This window comes from Lissotriton helveticus, chromosome 6 (genome assembly GCF_964261635.1).
Source record: "Lissotriton helveticus chromosome 6, aLisHel1.1, whole genome shotgun sequence".
Lineage (NCBI taxonomy): Eukaryota > Metazoa > Chordata > Amphibia > Caudata > Salamandridae > Lissotriton > Lissotriton helveticus.
Window position 1 is genome coordinate 1,350,057,106 of NC_136067.1, and position 12,793 is coordinate 1,350,069,898.

The following is a 12,793-nucleotide window of genomic DNA, read 5'->3' on the forward strand; positions in this document are numbered from 1 at the left end:
TTGATCAACCCATTTCATTTTCATCTATTGATGTGTTGGTGGGCATCAGTAGGGGTAATCGCGCACTTAGAGATTTGTTGAATATTTTAATCACATGCGCAAGACTAACTATTGCTAGAGCCTGGATTAAAAAAAAAACACCAATAGTTCTGGAATGGTGGAGCCTAGTTAAGGAAACATATAATATGGAGACTGCTATTGCTGCTTCAAGGGGTCTACAGGCTGAACGAAAAATTGCTAGAATTTGGGGTTCATTTATGCCTCAATAATTGTATTTGTCATGTTTCTTTTTTTGGATCCTTCTCTTTGGTCTTTTTTTCTAAAAACTTATGTATGTATGACCTCTTTATTGGCTATGGCCTATGCAATGCTTAATGCTTGTTTACTGCAATTATTGCAAACTTTTATTTTTGGCTTATTTTGTGTATCCATTTGATGCAAATAAAAAATCTTTAAAATAAAAAAAAAAAAATCTTAAATTAGAAATCATTAAAGTATGCTGAACTGTTATACGCAATTCTAGACAATTCAAGCCATTGCTATAATGTATTATTTTCCCCTCTTCTGATTAGATGTTAAAACTAGAGAAGATATTTGTTCTGAAAATGTTAGATAACTGGATCAGTCTCTAGTATAATTAAGCCCAACTCATTTCTACACCATTTTCATGTCTCTGCTGATTGCCTAGTTTTCTTTCATTTGGTCTGCTGGCCCCAAAATCTGTAATCGTTTCTCTTCCTAATATATGTGACCCAAAATACATATAGACATTCCAAAAGCTTTTACTTTTTCATGGCCAGGGAATGTGACATAGAACAAGGAACAGTCCCAAACTAGACAAAGCTCTGCACAGCATAGCCGATACTATCATTAACCCTTACTTTCCTACCTTCGCCTTATCTTTTTTACATGGTTTCAGAATAATGTTTTTGGTTCTTTAATTTTTGCTCTATGTTTTCCCATTTTCTCTGAATATATGTTTGTATCTTTCATCCATGTTCACTTTGATTTTATAAACTCCCCTTTTTCTATTTTTTTAGACTTTCAGTTTTTATAACCTTTTTACTCCCAGGCCCATCACCCTCTTTTCTCCTGTTTTTGTATGTTGCCTTTCTTCATTCTATGTACTTCTGTTCTGCTATTTTTAGACACTCCCCATCTTATCTCACCATTTTACTCTTGTGCCACCCTCTTGTTCTTTTTCCATTAGTAACCTTTTTCCCTCTACCATGTATTCCGCCCTCTGTGGTATAAATATGCCAATGATATACAGCCGCTTCAAACACTGTCTGAACTTGCTCCAGACCTAGATGTCTAGCAATTTCCCGAAACTCAACTCCACTATGACAGAATTTTTATTTGCCAAGAAAAAAATACCAATTAGTCCAAATCTGACTCCATGCAATGAACCTTGATGGATCAAAATCTTAACTTTCAGTCTATGCCAAATCACTGGAAATCAAACTGGATGCAAACTCAGCCTCAAGGAACAAATAAAACACAGATGGCCTAGAACCAGCTTTGGTGACTTCATCATATGGAGGCATTGAATGGCAGAGACATCTTTGAACCTCTGCGAGACATGGTGATGGAGTACGACACCAGCAAATTAGGCTGGGATTTGAGGTATTGGCCGATTTTCATGGGCAGTCGATGATCTCAGGTGGAGCTTCAACTTCACATAATCTGCCAAGAACTTCTGAGAGGGTCATTTGCGATTCAAACTTTGTCCCCTATGGTTGGGGTGGTGGGGGGGGGGAGAAATTGATGTATTCCACTGCAGTTGGACAATGTCTCCCTTGTCCAATATATCAATCGGCCAAGAGGGACTTTTAACACTTCTGTTTACAAAATTAAATATCAGTGATTGTGATTTGTGAAATATATTTCAAGCCAGAGGAAAGTGATTTCCAAACGGAACTCGGGATATCTCCAAGACAGCAACGATTTGATGTTCCATCCTCGAATTTGTTTAATCAGACGTGGGGTCCATGTGCCATGGACCTTTCTGCATCCCGAATTAGCAAACAACACCCGATATTCTTCAGTTGGAGATGAAATTCTTTGGAGAAGGGTACAGATTCATTTCTTCAGGACTAGGGAGGAGTGACCTAAGATGGATCCTGGTAGAGCCAGGTATAGATGTGTCTACATCTGGAGCTCATTCACCTACGACCTCCAATGTGTACTTGTTGGGATCTCGGCTAGAGGATATCATCAAAGTGGCCGACTGTTCATCTGTCTACCTTTAAGAAAGTCTATCATAAACCAATTGTGGAATTTGCCTTGATGGTGTTGAGACTGCCGTAAGTAATCATAATTAGAGTCTCTGGTCCTGACATAGCCTAAAGACATTACTAGCTATTACGTTCAGAGTTTTTAATTCTATTAAGGACAAAAAGACAAGGATGTTTCCACCCTAGATGATGTACAGTTGACTATTGGCATGCTATATGTATGTTGTTGCAAATGAAATCACCAGTGCACTGTTTTGATATCATCATCCCTGATGAGTTTATGATGCTATGAGTATGTTTACAAATTTACTACCTCATTTTTCATTTTGCAGGGACTGACCAGAAGCAAGACTGAGAGTCAGGGATCACTCTCATATTCCACATTAGGAAAAAAGGTTCCCTCTCTTGACAGACTTAGTTTGAGTTCTCTTCTATGCTGGATCCGAGTGGTGGTTAGAGTTGTCCTTTATTTGGTTGTGGTTTGGGTACTGAGGTTTATGGCAGAAAATGCAAAGAAAGAGTAAGGACTGTGAGGTCTCTTTTTCCTATAGTGCTTATAGCACTAAGGACATTCTAATGTGAGGTTGGGGGCCATGATAACAGCACTGAAAGTGTTTCTGGGAAATAAATGTTATTGTTGATAGTGGTTTTCATTGGCTGCTGTGTTTAGAAGCAGCAACACCGAAGAAGCATAATCCTAGCCTCTGTGCCCTTCATAGATTGAAAATTATTGATGAGCTAGCTAGATAATTTTGTATTCCCCAGTGTTAATCTACAGCCTCACAGGTTTTTCTGATGAACAACTAGAATGCTAACATTCTTAATCATCACAAACATATGGCAGACCTGAAGCCATTGTGATTGCATCAAAGCTGTAAAACTTAGAACGTTTCATTAAGAAGCTAACAAAGTGAGGGGGTTCCTTTTGGCATAGGAAATTATGGCTAGTGCTGAGGAAAGCAAAATGAAGGCACATTCTCTGTGAGTTCTCAAATATCTTCCTCATCCATTTCAGTAAAACATTCAATGTGCAGACTGAAACATGTACTTTCAGCACCAGTGGCAGCCTGCCAGTTAACTCCCTGGTGATAAACTGCAGCTTTACCACAAGGTTCTGATTTGCCATCAAAGGAGGAATTGTTGGAGAGGAAAACACATTTACATTTAGGTACAAGAGAAAATGAATATGACACTTTCTGAGAGAAAAATAATAAACATGCACCACCTACACGTTCATGAAAACATGATCAGAAAACACATTCTTAGGAACTGCATCGTAAAAGCATGCAGAAAAAGATTTAGACTAGAATATATAATTTCTTGATTAATATAGATTGTGATTTATAAATTGACAAAATATTAATTATTATTAACGTGTGTTAGAAAAACGTGCAATGGTAAACTCTCACGTTATAAAGTTTACCTCTACTAGTTTCTAAATATCATTTATATGAAAGAGCAACTAATGAAATTGATCAAATATTAAGATTAATTCCGATTATGATAGTGAATTTTACTAAAATCTATTTTGTGTCTGTAACCAAGACAAAAGAAAAAGAGGTGCTACACATTTCTAATTGACGATGCATCTGTGAAACTTATAAAGAATGTACTTCACTCATATATCAACCTTATTTGTTTGACATAAAATATTAAACATATAATCTGAAATGTATTTACATGTTGGTTCTTCCAAAAATTACAAGTACCCTATACTGACACGTATTATTTTAAATCATACTAAATGATCCTTAGTTAATCAGAAGTTACGCTAAAATCATGACAACTTCATGTTCTCTTATGAATGTATTCTTATAATTGTATATATTCTGCGTTATATTAGATTAAATTAATATGGACCTGAATGCATACAAAGTTTCTGCCTCGCTAAACTCACTGTTCATGAGAAAATTCCTCAGTATAACAAAATATATGAAACAGTCTTTTCTTTCCTAAGTTTTCATGTACCGTACAACATATTTGCTACATATTTGTTACCATTTTAGAACATCTGCCTGGGAAACTGTCCTCTTGAACTCTCTCTTATGCTCTAGCTAAAAGAGCATTGTTCTAACGTTTCACATACTGGATGGCTTAAGTACTGCGTAATTGTCCCACCTTTTCCTCTGCATTTTGTGTCTTCTTTATGTCGCCTGACACACACTCCATAAAAACTCACCAATGGACTGAGTGGTCTGACCAGATGAGGTGATTCGAGGAGTTGTCACCCCCGGAACCTCTAAGAATATAATATTGTCTGATTTAACGGATTTTGAGCATTCAGAATTATTACAGCAATTTACATATATGCAACTTGATGGTGATGGTGACAGACGACTGCTGTTCTGCATTCATGCTGTTTATGAACTGCTAACCTGGCCAGGGCATAGTTCGCAGAATTTCGCTACGAGGAACTTTGCGAAGTGACAAAAACTTCTGTGTAGTTCCGCAAGTGGTGGAGTGTAGTGTGAACTGCTGCTCGCACTGGTCTTCCTGCTGTTTGGGTAGAAATTCTTACCGCTCATGCTCCCAAACTTACCGTTCCCGAGCAAGAACAGGGAAAAAACTTCACTGCATATCACGGAGCGCAGTTTTCTGCACTCCGCGAGCTCCGCGGAGTGCAGAATACTCGGCAAATGGAGCAGAGATCACCGCCCAGGCCTACTGCTAACAGAGATTTGCAGACTTTACCTGGCAAATTGCCTGATGCCGACTCATCTGGGTTCTTTTTGAATTGATGCATATGCTATATGGGCTTAATGGTCTCTTCCTTTGGGGACTACTCGAACAGGCAAATTCATGTCCCTTTCTGAACTCTTTAGCTTTTGGTACTTATTTGACCTTTTTTATTTTGTCTTATTACCTAATGCAATCTATTGATGCACTTATCTTTCCGAATTTGGTAAACTAAAGTAAATTTACCAATTTTACTCAGTTGTCATGATTTATCCTTACATATGTGAATATGCATTTCCAATTTGGGCTTACTAATGACTAGATGAGATCATATTAGAGAGATCACAGAGCACCACGTCCTAATGTTATTTTGTTGTATAGCTTTAGCTGAATTATTGGTGTGTATGATTTTGGCCAGCCTACATTTCTTGAGGAAATTTGGGCTTGTAATGATAATCCTATACCTTTATAGTATTGTTTTGAGAATAATCTACACGAGCCTGATATCAAATTTTTAGTTCAGTTGTCAAATTCCTGGCCCTCATTGAATGACTGTTGGGACCCTTTATATCCAACCCCACTAAGCACACAGCAAGGTCAATCGGGGGACCAAGAGAGTGGTATGTTCAATTTAGAAACTCCCTTCCATAGTTTTTGGCCGAGTAAACGCTACAGCAAGCAACAGTGACAGACTGCTTGTTAACTCCCTGGTGATAAACTGCAGCTTTACCACAGTGTTCTAGTTAGCAGCTAGAGTTCTAACATTTTGAAATTATTACAAATGTGTGGTTTTCCTGATTGCCATCTTGAAGAAATTAAAGCTGTAAAACTGAAACATTTCCTACAGAGGAAATTAGAGAGATTGATACTAAAAAAAGTCTCCTAAGATGGCCGCCAGAGGAAAAGAGCCCCAAAATAGCCCAAATACCACTCAAATATAGTCCAATTACAAAAGTGTGCAAAACGTGCCACAAATGATCAAGTGGCCAATTCTATAAAGACATAACAATAGCAACTAATCTAAAAGCCCTTTGTCACTATTTGAGAACTCTGAAAAAATATCGTCATTTAGGGTTTTAGTGCATGGACCATAATTTCTATAAGAAAAAGTTCTACCTCATTTTGTTCATTTCTAAATGAAATGTTTTAGTTTTTACAGTTTTGATTCCATCAAGATGACATCAGATATACTACACTTTGTAATAAATAACATTCCATTTGTTCACTAGAGCACTATGGGGAGGGATTGAGCAGGAGCATACACTTGGACAATTGAGGTCAGGGGGAAGTGAGCAGGGACAGAGCAGCAAGTTGACCATGCTAGGCAGGTGGAACAGGAAGTGGCAGCACAATGGACCACAGAGGGAAGGAAGGAGGGTCCACAGCAGAAAAATGGAGGAGGTGGGCAGGGACAGCAAGCAAACCATGGAGGAAAGAAGAGAGAGGCAGAGGCAGCGCAATGAACCATGAAGGGCAGGAGGAATTTGGTAGGTACGCAGAAGGACAATAATCCAGGAAGGAGGTGGCAGCGGCAGCAAACGGACCATGCAGGGCAGCTGGCAGGGGTAGTGGCATCACAATAGATCCTACAGAGAAAGTTGGAGATCAGTGGCAGCACACCTGACTATTGAGAGTAAGTGGGAGGGGACAGGAACATGCAGATGGACCATGGTTAGTAGGAGGTGGCACCTGCAGCAAACTGACCAAGTGGGCATGTGGGAGTGGCAGTGGCAGCACAACAGACCATGGAAAGGAATAGTGAGTGGACACAGGTATACACACAGACAATAGAGGACACATGGGAGGGAGGCATTGGCAGCAAACTGACCATGAAGGGCAGGTAGGAGGGGCAATGGCAGCACAAGAGACCATGCTGGATAGGAGGTAGGGCTCAGGGGCATGCCACTGGACCATGGAAAGCCAGCAATAGGAGACAGGGCATGAAGGCACAGACTCAGACAATGGATGGCAGGAGGTGGCAGGGACAACAAGTTAACCAAGCTGGACAGGCCAGAGGGGCAGTGGCAGCACAATGGATCATACAGGGCAAGTGGAAGGGGGAGTGGCAGTACAGCGTATCATGAAAGTCAAGAGAGATGTGCAGTGGCAACACAACAGACCGTGGAGAGCAGGAAGGAGGGCAGTTGCAGCACAGACTCAGAGAACGGAGGGTGGGGAGTTGACAGAGACAGCGAGCTAATCACACAGGGCAGGCAGGAGGGGCAGTGTCAGATCAATAAACTGTGCTGGGCAGGCAGGAGGGGCAGGGGCTACACAAGAGACCATGGAGGGCAGGAGGGAGGATGCAGAGGCCTGCACACAAATTATGGGGTATAGGTGTTTGGGATTGGAGTAGAAGCAGCAAGCTTACCACACAGGGCAAATAGGAGGGACAGTGTCAGCTCAAAGAACTATGCAGGGCAGGCAGCAGGAGCAGTGGCAGAACAACAGACCTTGGAGGGCAGGAGGGAGGATGCAGAGGCCCGCACATGGATCATGGAGTGTAGGGGGCAGGGAGTAGGGGTCAGAGAAGAAGTAGCAAGCTGACCATGCAGGACAGGTGTGATATGCAGTGAAAGAACAGCACACCATGGAGGGTAGCAATTAGGGAATAAAGGCAAATAAAGGGACAACGTTGGGCGGGGGTCAGGGGAATGGGCAGGGAAAGAAAGCTAACCATTGAGGGGAGGTGGGCTGGACAGTGTCAGTACAATAGACTATGCATGGCAGGCAGGAGGATTAGTGCCTGTGCAACGGACCATGTGGACAAGAGGGAGAGGCCAGGGGCATGCATGAAGGGCCATGAAGAGCAAACTGGAAGTGGTAGTGGCTGGATGCAGACAACAGAGGGCAGAGTGAAGGGGGCAGGGACAGCACAACAGACCACACAAGGAGGGTAGGAGGTAAGTTGGCAGCACAACAGACCTTGGAGGGCAGGCATCAGGAACAGCACAATGGACCATGAAGGGCAGGACGGAAGGGATAGGGGAATGGATTTGGCCAATGGAAGGTAGGGGGCAGGGGACAGGGTCAACAAGCTGACCTTGCTTGGCAGGTGGGAAGGCAGTGGCACCACAAATGATCATGCAGGACAAATAGGTGAAGCAGTGGCAGCTCAATAGAACTTGGAGAGCAAGAAGGCGAGGTTAGTGGCATGCATATGGAGATCAGAGGGCAAGTGAAAACTGGTAATTGGAAGGAAGCTAAGCACGAAGGCCAAGTGGGAGAGCAGTGACAAGGGCATGGATTCAGACAAAGGAGGGTGGTGTAAGGATCAAAGGGCAAGGACAGCAAGCTAACCACGCAGGGCAGTGTCAGAACATCATACCATTCAGTACAAGGGAGACAGCAGGGGCATGAACTCGAAGAACAGAGAGCAGGGAGGAGGTGGTTTGGGGCAAGAAGCCAACCATACTGGGCGGGCAGGAAGGACAGTGGCAGCACATAGGACTCAAGTGTTAGGTCAGGGCCATTTACTTTGACAAATGCACCCCAGGGATGAGGGGGGCTGTGGCACTAATCTGACCTCAGAGGAAAGGCCTGCAGGGGCAGTCAAATGGACCGACCATGGAGGGAAGGAGCAGGGACACATACATGGAGAAAGAAGGGCCGGAGGAGGAGGCAGGGCAGCTAGCAGACCACATGGGGCAGGTCATCAGGGGTAGTAAGCTGTCTACAGAGGACTGCCTAAAAGGAGCTTGGACACGCAGGTGGTGAACGGAGGGCATGCAGAAGAAGGGCAGGGGCAGCAATCTGACCATGGCAAGCAGACCGGCATGGACAAGGTCAGCACAATGGACCATGGAGGGCAGGAAGTAGGAGCAGGCTCATGCACATGGAGAACAGAGGGAAGGGAGCAGAGGAAGCAGAGGGCCAGCAAGTTGACCATGGAGGGTAGCCAAGAGGGATCAAAGGTGTGCAAATAGAGAACAGAGGGCAGGTACAAGGGGTAGGGGCAGCAAGCTGGCCAGAAAGAACAGCAAGTGGGGCAAAGGCAAGCAGATGGAAAATGGAATTCACACAGGAGTGGAGCTGGGGCAGTAAGCTGACCTTGGAAAGCATGCTGGGGGTTGGGTTGTCCACCAGCAGAGGGTAGGCCTGTGCGAACCACTTGCTGTGAATGGGCATAGGCTGTCTACAGTGGAGGTGTTGCCTGAATAAGTTAAAGATTCCAAGCAAGTCACTAAGAAAAACAAAGGTTAAATAGATATTATAGTCAGGTATGGTATAATATGATATTTCCTAATGTTAAAAAAAACTGAAATTCACTGAAAAACGGTTAAAGTAATATTATAGTTAGGTATGGTAATTAGATCTTAGCTTACACTAAAATAAAAACCTTAGAAATTCCCTGAAAAGAACAAATGATAAAGTAACTTTATAGTTAAGTGAAATGACTAAAGAACAAATGCTTAAAATTTTTAAAAACACTGAAATTTACCAGTTATTGTTCAGTAAGCTAACTATAACTTGTGTCCCTGCTGTGCACTGCTGTGACGTCACACATTCCATCACTCATGACATGTTAATTGACATCTTTGATGACATAACTGACGAGATCATCCAATAAATGTGACTGTTTGCTATGCTCTTTTCAAACTGGAAAGTATTCAGTGAGCTACACTAGACTCTAATTCCTATCACCACATTCATTATCATGCCATCACAGATGTCTCACCCTTGTACGTGATAATTTACCTGTAACATTTCTGATGAGCCATCAATTGGTGTAATGCAAGTTTTCCTCCTTTTCACCTGCATTGAGCTTTTTTCTATTTACTCTGTTGTGTGCAATTCTGAGGAATAGAAATGAATAATAAGTCAATCATGCATACCGAAAGCGGAGAACACAGAAATTCAAAATTGACCTTTCATGTGCCATCCACCCTGGAGGAAATCCATCCTCTGCCATCCTGCTGCTCTGATGTGCTTTTAAAACACTGAAATGGGGAGGGGAGAACCAGAAAGCCGCCCAAACTTAACCCTGGAGCAAATAGAGATTGTAGGGAATGCGCTTCAAAAGCTACCTATATCTTTACAGGGTCTCTGATGAGCTACTGAGTCTCAAAGACTGATAAAGTTATCTGACGGAAAATCTCCAATTTATTATGTTGAAACAGCCCTCTTACCATTTTTGTTTCGTTTCTCAGAAACACACCACCTTAGCCTGGGGTTTGTACTGCCAAATGTTTTATTTTCTTCTTAACAAAAACATAATGCCCTTGACACCAGCAAGTTTCCTCCATGTGCGTTGAGGCAATTGCTAGTTCTACCTGCCTGGGCCCACACTGTCGTGCATGCTGGACCGAGGCTGGAAAAATCTCAATTGGGAGTTCTGCCCTAAATATAGCAGTTCTCCTAAATTATCTCTGCAGGCAGGCAAGTGGCAAATGAGCTGCTGCTTTTTTACAGTGGGGTTCCAATTCCATCAAACAGTAAGGGCCTCATTATGATGTCAGTGAGACCTCCACTGATGGCCTATCAGTGGCGGTCCCACAAACAGACACCCCTTCGGTCTAACCGCCACATTATGATGCAGGCGGTCAGATCGAAACCATCGGGGTGAAATCTGCCACATCCAACAGGATCAATGCTCCCATTGGGGCAGTGGTTGGAATTGTATCCCTTGAATGGCGACAGTGCCGAGCCAGGCACTGCTGTTGGGAATATGATATGCCTCTCCGACAGCCTTTTCATGGTGGTCCAACTGCCATGAAAAGGCGACCAGAAAGGAACTTTGGATGCCCCAAACAGGGCCCCCCTCCCCCGTGGACCACTGCAAAGTAGCCCTGGGGGTACACGTTGTGCCCCCACTCGCATTGATACTGTTAGTAAGGTCCGATCTTCTAGCTATACCATTTTATGTTCCCATTGGTAGAATTCATCTGAAAAGCCAATTCTGGCCTGAAGTTTAGATCTAAGAAATGGTCTAGGATTGCTCCTGCCAATTTTCAAATGCTCTTACCACAAATTGACCTAAGCTTGATTACTGTATTACTTCTGCAAGCATTCAAGTCAGTGATTGGATAGTTGGAGCTTTGGACTCACTTGCTCGTGTTGTTGAGAGGACAGTTCCAAGATCCGCACCTACAGCGGACTGGTTTAATGAGGAGTTAGCATCCCTCAATAAGCAATGCAAGTGCTATGGGCACTTATGGCCCAGACTTTAATCAGGATAGTAGGAAGGAGTATCAATCAGAATTAAAAACCTATCAAAGGCGCACACGGCAGGTGCGGTGTGAATGTTATGCTAACAAAATTAGATGGCCCAAAATCCATTGAGGGAGATCTTCGCAATTGTGAAATCCTTTACATCTCTTGATTGCGTTTCTTCTTACATCTCTCTATCCAAGACTAGTTGCTATTTCCTTGCAAGATTTGTTTTGGATAAGGTAGCATCTATTAGTATTTACTCTTCCTTTCTGGAGGCTGCTAGGAATGTGCCTTGCTTAGATTTCTGGTGTGAGCCTTCTTCTGACTGTAACAGATTACCCCAGTTCAAGCCTATTGAGCTGGACAAGTTCCAGTCTTGTATAATTGCGGTTAAATCTGGCTCCCCCCTTGATCCGGACTCCCCTGGAATCTGGGTGTGGGGAATGGTGGAATTGCTTCCAATATTTAGAGACCTTCTTAATCATTCTTTTGTGGTGGCCCAACTCCTGTTGAGGTGGAAACACACCTTTGTGGTTCCGTTGATAAAAAGAAACCTTACCTCAACTCTATCAAACCCCAAAACTATAGACCGATCTCGCTGCTTCTTTCTCTTGCAAAAGTTGCAGAAAAATAAATCAACAGGGAGCTCTCAGGGTTTATTGAGGATAAAGATCTTTTACATGCCACGCAGGTCAGGGTTTTACCCTTGGTATAGAAACAAGTCTGATCTACTTTTGGCTTCAGCGTCCCTGTGTCAGATTATGGATAGAGGTGACACAACAGCTTTGTTGCTGCTGGATCTGAGTGCAAAAGGAACAAATGATGGACGCTGTGCCGAACAATGCAAACATTCACCCCCAGTCACAAAGATCTGGGTTTTGCTCACCACACCACCTCAGTTTGGGCCCAGCCATATGCTAATCAGTCTTGACCCTGCTCCTCATGGGAAAAGTCCATCCAGAACTGCCAAGTCAGGTCCACCCTGGACCGGAAACAAATATCATGGGATCAGTTTTAGTGCATCACCAGTCATCAGCCAGGCTAGCTTGAATCCAGTGCCACTGTGAGCAGGGACCCATGTCTAGGCATACCCTTCTCAATAATGGTGACAAAAGAAAAAGGAACAAATGATAGACAGAATGCTGAACAATGCAAACATTCACCCCTAGTCACAAAGTTCTGTGTTGAATCCATCATTCTTTTGCTCACCACGCCACCCCAGTTTGGACACAGTCATGTGCAAATCAGTCTTGACCATGCTCCTCGTGGGAACAGTCCGGCCCAAACTGCTAAGCCACATCCTCCCTGGACCAGAAGCAAGCATCCTGAGACCAGTATAGGGGCACCCCCCTTCATCAGCCAGGCTGGCTTAAATTGAGTGGTGCAGAGAGAATAAGCCTGTTCCCTGCATTTGCCCAGAAGACAGTGATCCAAGTGGCAGTGATTTCAAGGCTGGGTTACAGCAACTTTCTTTATCCTGGGGTCGCAACGTTCAGGCTTAGGAGGCTTCAACGTGTCCAGAATTCTGCAGCCAGGCTCTTGTTAAAACTTCCCAGATGGGCGTCAATGGGCTCCACACTTTTTAAACTTCATTGGCTGCCAGTGAAGAAACGGCTTGTTTTTAAAGCCCTGGTCTTTCGCTACAGGATGTTTTGGAAGACAGGTGCAGCTTACTTGCATTCTTGTATTTCTCCCTATTCTCCTTATAGATGTCTTAGGTCCTTTGA